This window comes from Corvus brachyrhynchos, unplaced genomic scaffold (genome assembly GCF_000691975.1).
Source record: "Corvus brachyrhynchos isolate BGI_N302 unplaced genomic scaffold, ASM69197v1 scaffold514, whole genome shotgun sequence".
In the NCBI taxonomy this organism is placed as follows: Eukaryota; Metazoa; Chordata; class Aves; order Passeriformes; family Corvidae; genus Corvus; species Corvus brachyrhynchos.
This window is the reverse complement of record NW_008238319.1, coordinates 704,841-710,498: the sequence shown is the minus strand read 5'-3', so window position 1 is coordinate 710,498 and position 5,658 is coordinate 704,841. Positions and strand designations below refer to the sequence as shown.

The window sequence follows — 5,658 nt, the reverse complement described above, 5'->3', positions numbered from 1 at the left end:
TTCCTCCCTCTGCAGGAGTGGCGAGAGCTGGAGGCGACGGCGGCGGCAGCAACGAGGTGCAGTGGAGCTTCTTGCAGGTGAAGGGGGCGATCGACGAGGACGTGGCGGAAGGTGAGGGGAGCCCCGACACGCTGAGCCCTCCCGGGCGGCCGAGGGGCAGCTCCGCAGCATCCCTGGCCGTGCCGGGGGGTGTGTGCCATGACTAAGCGAGCTCCCACCCGTAGAGCATCACAGACCAGTCACGGCGCTTTTCTTCGGGTCTTTAGCGCGAATCCCAGAATCCCAGAATAGCTGGGGTTGGAGGGGATCTCTGGAGATCACCCAGTTCAGGGCGCTGCCCAGGCAGGGTCACCTGGAGCAGGTGACACAGGAACGTGTCCAGGAGGGTTTGGGATGTCTCTGGAGAGGGAGACTCCAGCCCCTCCCTGGGCAGCTGTTCCAGGGCTCTGCCCCTCCATGGAAAGAAGTTTTTTCTCATGTGGGGCTGGAACTTGCTGTGGTTTAGTTTCTGGCCGTTGCTCCTTGTCCTGTCTCTGGCACCGCTGAACAGAGTCTGGCACCATCCTCTGACAGCCCTTGAGGATATTTGTATGGATTGATGGGATCCCCTCTCAGCTTCCCTTCTGCAGACTGACCAGGCCCAGCTCCCACAGTCTCTCCTCATCTCAGAGATGCTCCAGTCCCAAAATCATCTCTGTGGCCTCTGCTGGACCCTCTCCAGTAGCTGCTTGACTTTCTTGTCCTGAGGAGCCCAGAACTGGGTACAGTTCTGGGCTTAGGATAACTGTCTCCAGTTCTGGGCTTGGGATAAAGGGTAACAACAGTGATACAATACAGGGAGAGGAAAAAAAGAAACACCAGTGGAGTCTGTCAGGCTTGTCAAGTTTCGCTCTGACGCACAGAGAGTGCAGCTCTGTCATTTGTGCTGCATGAAAAGTGTAGTTTAAAGGGTTCCTGCAGCTGTGGAGAGATTTGATTCCCACTTGTTAACGTTTGGGAGCTATAAATAGGGATATTAAGCAGGGAAAAAGGGCACACCTTCACATTTCTCTGAAACTTTCCAAGCGCGGCGTGTTTTGGACGGAGTAGAAAACGAGAAATGTTTTAACTGGGAAAAGTGTTTTCTGTAGTGTGCAGAACCAGGGTGGAGTTTTGCTTGACTCTGATGAGAAAGTTCTTTTTTTGCCCCTAAATTTCCTATGTTCTAACTGGGCTGGCAACGCTCCCTTCTGAAGTGTGAATTGACTTGCAGCGCCGTGTGTGCTCAGCTTGGGTTTGGGATTTTTTTTTTTTTTTACTGGATGCAGTAAATATTTTTCCTTGCTGCCTGCTATGGGGAAATAGTGCTGACAGTGTTTTCATTTTCATGCCACTTGTTTGGCATTCCATTTAAAATAATGGCCATGGGAGGGATAGACTGGAAAACTGCTAGAGAAACTAGACTCACTCAGTTGTTTTCTTCCTTTTCCCCCCCTCTATATATTTTGTAGCTTGCTCTGAAGTTCTCAGAATTCTTGTAAAAATATAAGTAGCTTTTATGTTTTTCACATGGTTCTTTTTCCTTGGGTCTGTCACCTGTGTGACTAAAAGTCAGTTCTCCATGTGTGAAGGATATGGTCCTGGGGGCACCTTGCTTCCCAGGTAATTCCTGAGCAGTGTGGATTTGTGCAGAGCAGGAAAGTTCTAGGAATCATTCAGTGCCTGGTTTTGCAAAACTACCACTAAAGTTTCATTTTCCTATGGGAATACCAGAACTATTTACAGGCTTTGTGACTTTTTGGTTTTATTTTGATTTATGGCCTTTTTCCTCCTGTAACATTTTGCCTTGAAATTGGAATTAAATATAAAAAATACACTGTTTATTTGCTAATAATTGCCCCAATTTAATTCATCAGTAAGAGTACAAATACATTGCTAGATTTTGGGCCTCAGTTAGGGACATATTTACCCATTACCATCTTTTAAATCCTCTCTTACCAAACTGCACATCTAAACCTGCTTGATGGGCAGCTGTTGCCTTGAAAAAGCCTTCGAATTGCACGTAAGTTTTTGCAATAGTGGAAATTTGCTACTGCTTTCAATTTTTGGTCTGTTCAGTGAAAAATCAGCTCTCTAGAGGAAGAGGACACCATGAAGTTGCTGTCCCACCTATTCCATGCGGAGTGTTTTGCTGAATTTTCTTAGAGGTATATTCAGGAGTTGAAACTGCTCAGCCAGGCACCTTTGCCAGTAAATCCTTTCTTTTACAGTTCAGTTCTAACATACATTTTATATTCCATAGTTGTTCCTCAGGTGTCTGGCTTTAACACAAGCACTGTGATAAGTGGCTGTAGTAGATTGGCAGCTGGATTTTCCTAACTGGGTCATTAATACAGAAAAATCACTGTCTCCTCTTTGTCTTGTCTGTGCACTGCCTTTCCTCAGTGAGTAATCCGTGACCTCTCGACAGGCTCTGTGTCACGAAAGAGGAGGGCACTGTTCAGTCTGACCATTTCTGAAAGACCAGGATAATCCGTCACTTATTGAATATGGATTTTGTAAAGGATTGGATATGACTTTTCTAGAGTGGGAAAGTTTAGTTGGATTCAAGGAAGAGGACTGGAGGATAGAACAGAGATTGAAAGATTTAATAGTGGGGATGGCAACAATCGTAATTTAAAAACAAAGCTAATTAAAGATTGTGATGTAATTTTGTTGTTAGTGTTAACCATGTGACTCCAAAACTTGCACTGATTGCCCATGGAACTTGTAATTCTTGGGTTGCTTTTTTTGTAGAAAGACCTTTCTAAATAGAGAATACAAATGCTGCCAGAGACTTTATCACTTCCATGATTTCAGTATTGAATTTGTTCTGCATGTTCAAAATTGTCCTGTTTTGGGAGGCTTTTTTTGGGGGGGGGAGCAAGTAAAATATAAATCTGTTTATTAAATAATGTACAGATAGGCCCAAATTCCCATGGGCCAAATGATCTGCATCTAATCCATGACCACTTCTGGGTGCAGTTCTATATCTCCAGTGAATGATCCAAGAAATAAACTTTTTTTTTTTAAATTCTCCAGATAGTGACTGGTGTTGATTGACTGCCCTGACAAACTGAGAGATCCCTTGTTACCATCACTTCAGCCAACTCTCCTCCTGCTTTTGCTGCCTGTTAGGTGCTGGGTCAGACACCTCACCACTTTGCCAGGAAGCAGAACACAAGGAGCAAAGACAACCACAATCTAATGAAAAAATATTAGCTTGTAATCCTGTACCTGTTTGAAAGTGCAGCTCCAAGTGATTTAGAAATGTTCTTAGTATTAAGTTACCTTTACAGATCAGTGGTTTAAAACATTCTTGTGTGGTTCAGGAACTCACTTGGCCTATTCTCACTGTTCTTAAGGAAATTTTGGCATGATTCTGTGCTTTTAAAAAAACTCCAGCAGTAGAGGTGCAGCTCTGTGACATCTGGTTCAGTTGCATGAAAGGAGTTGCAGAGCTGGTTGGTAGCTTTAAGCTTTAATATTGTCTTTTTTCTGGAAGAACTGGAAAATAGGGAACTGATGACTACAGAGCCATGTGTGCTGTTTGCTGTCACTGTAAATCACTGGTTGTGCCTGGAGGTGACACTTGTGCTGCAGTGGGGCAGAAGGTGGGCTGTAAGCTGAGTTTTGGGCTGGGTTTTTTCCTTGAAAGCCAGTGCTTTGCCGTGAGCAGGACTGCAGATGCCTCTTTGCCCTCCCTGAAACCTTAGGGTTGCCCAGAGAAGCTGTGGCTGCCCCATCCCTGGAAGTGTCCAAGGCCAGGTTGGAGCAGCCTGGGACAGTGGGAGGTGTGTCCCTGCCCATGTCCCTGGATGGGCTTTAAGGTCCCTTCCAATCCAAACCAGGCTGGGATTCCATCATTGTATTTTGATGGAATATGAAGCTTTGGTAAGATGTGGTTTATGAATGGTGAAGAGTTTGAGTAAGCAGTGAGTATCAGTTGCAGAGTTGTATGTGGGAATTTACAAAACAAAGCAATTGGAGTAGTGGGAATACAGGAATTAGTGCAAGTGTGAGCAGTGGGACCCACTGGATTTGTCCCTGCAGAAGGGCAGGCTGGGTGTAGAGGGAAAAGCTTAATGAAAAATGACAAAACTTTTTTTAAAGGAGAGGGAGGTGTGAAAGCTTCAAGTGTAAGGAAAATTTTATTTTCTTATCATGTTAAGACTTTTATGAACTCCTAATAGAAGTACACCCAAAACCATCACAATGAGCTACTTAGAAAAAACTAACAATAGCATGAATTAATTAAATACACTTCTAGTAGGAGAAAGCTTATTGGAATTAGTCTTCCAAAGGTTAAAAAATAATACTGAGGCAGTAGATTTGCACAAAGAATCCTGGATTATGTCACGAATCTTAGAAACAGCCTCCGTGATTCTCATGGCTTGTAGGGAAGGCAGGGCAAGCTCTGCAGGCAGGAGGGGAACACATCTGTGTAACTGAGCTCTGGCTTTGCTGCTCCCTTTTCGTGCCATGCTCCCTTTATGCTGGTCTTGCTTTCTTTGCACTGACACGTGCAGACAGCTCCACGCACTCCAAGCTCAGAGAAGACAGCTTTTTTAGGATACAGTTCAGAGGACTTCAGTATCAAGTCACAGTCTGGTTCCATTGACAAGAAAACACAAATTCAGCTCAGTGAGGGAATGGCGCTCATTGTGTGTCATGAGCTGGAACTCTGAGGTGCTGTGCCACCCCTGGGGGTTGGCTGGGGGTGCCAGGCAGGCCGGAGCAGGGTGGGAGCAGAGGGGCACCGGGTGCTGCTGCCTGTGCACCCTGCTTCAGTGCTGCCAGCAGAGCGGCCTGAGCGCGCCTCCAGCAGCCAAGTGGCTCAGCTCCAGGCATCCAGGACACACAGGAGCTGGCAGGCTTTCCCACAGAACTCCAGACAAGATGTTTGGAGTTTGCCATGGCCTGTCAGCAGCAGCACTGACCTCAAACAGCTTCTGCTTCCCGGCTGGCCGGTGCCCTGCGCGTGCTTTCCCTTAAATCTCCTCAAGGATTTAAATTAGTCCCAAAAGCAGAGTTATTTTGGACTAAGTTAAACCCTGCCAGGTGCCTAAAGGCAGTTCAAGCCATTTTACAAGTGATTTGAGTATTAGGGCATAAAAAAATTGTTAGACTTTATGGATATGTTAGATTGGCAGAGTGTTTAGCGGTGTAAGCTGGGAGGGGTTTGGTCTGGGCAAAACTATACCCCTTGGGTTTATTCTCCTGATTTCTGGTACACATCACTCCTGCGTTAACTCTTCAAAGAAACCCTGAAAGTGAAAATGTAAAAACTGAGTATATAAGGAGGCATATTCTTAAAAATAGGTGATTTTGAGTAACTTGTATGTAGATGTATACTGTCAGGTGGTTATTGGCAGCTGTAAAGTTTGGCTCGTGTTTCAGTACGATTGTGATTTCTATCAGCTGTTAAGAAACAGCATTTTAGGAGCACTGACAGCATCAGTAGTCAGTCCCTCCCTGCTGCAGAGTGACCCTCTCTGTTCCACTGGCTGTTCTGGCAGCTGAAGGGGACAGCCTTCCTTCACCTAGAAACAAGTCAGTGAATGTACAGGGATGGGGGAAGGCTGAGGGGTGGAAGTGAGTGCTGGACTCAGAATCCTGCAGTGGCTGCAATTGCAGCAC

The 5,658-nt window shown here is 45.7% G+C and overlaps 1 protein-coding gene across 1 annotated transcript in view; it reads left to right on the top strand.

The window, feature by feature from the left end:
- The first annotated feature begins 34 nt into the window (after window positions 1-34).
- Window positions 35-5,658, top strand: part of PPP2R2D (protein phosphatase 2 regulatory subunit Bdelta) — a 23,157-nt gene continuing 17,533 nt past the window's right edge. The window contains exon 1 of the mRNA XM_017733855.1: window positions 35-111. The gene's annotated coding sequence lies outside the window, so the exon portion shown is untranslated. The remainder of the gene's footprint in view (window positions 112-5,658) is intronic.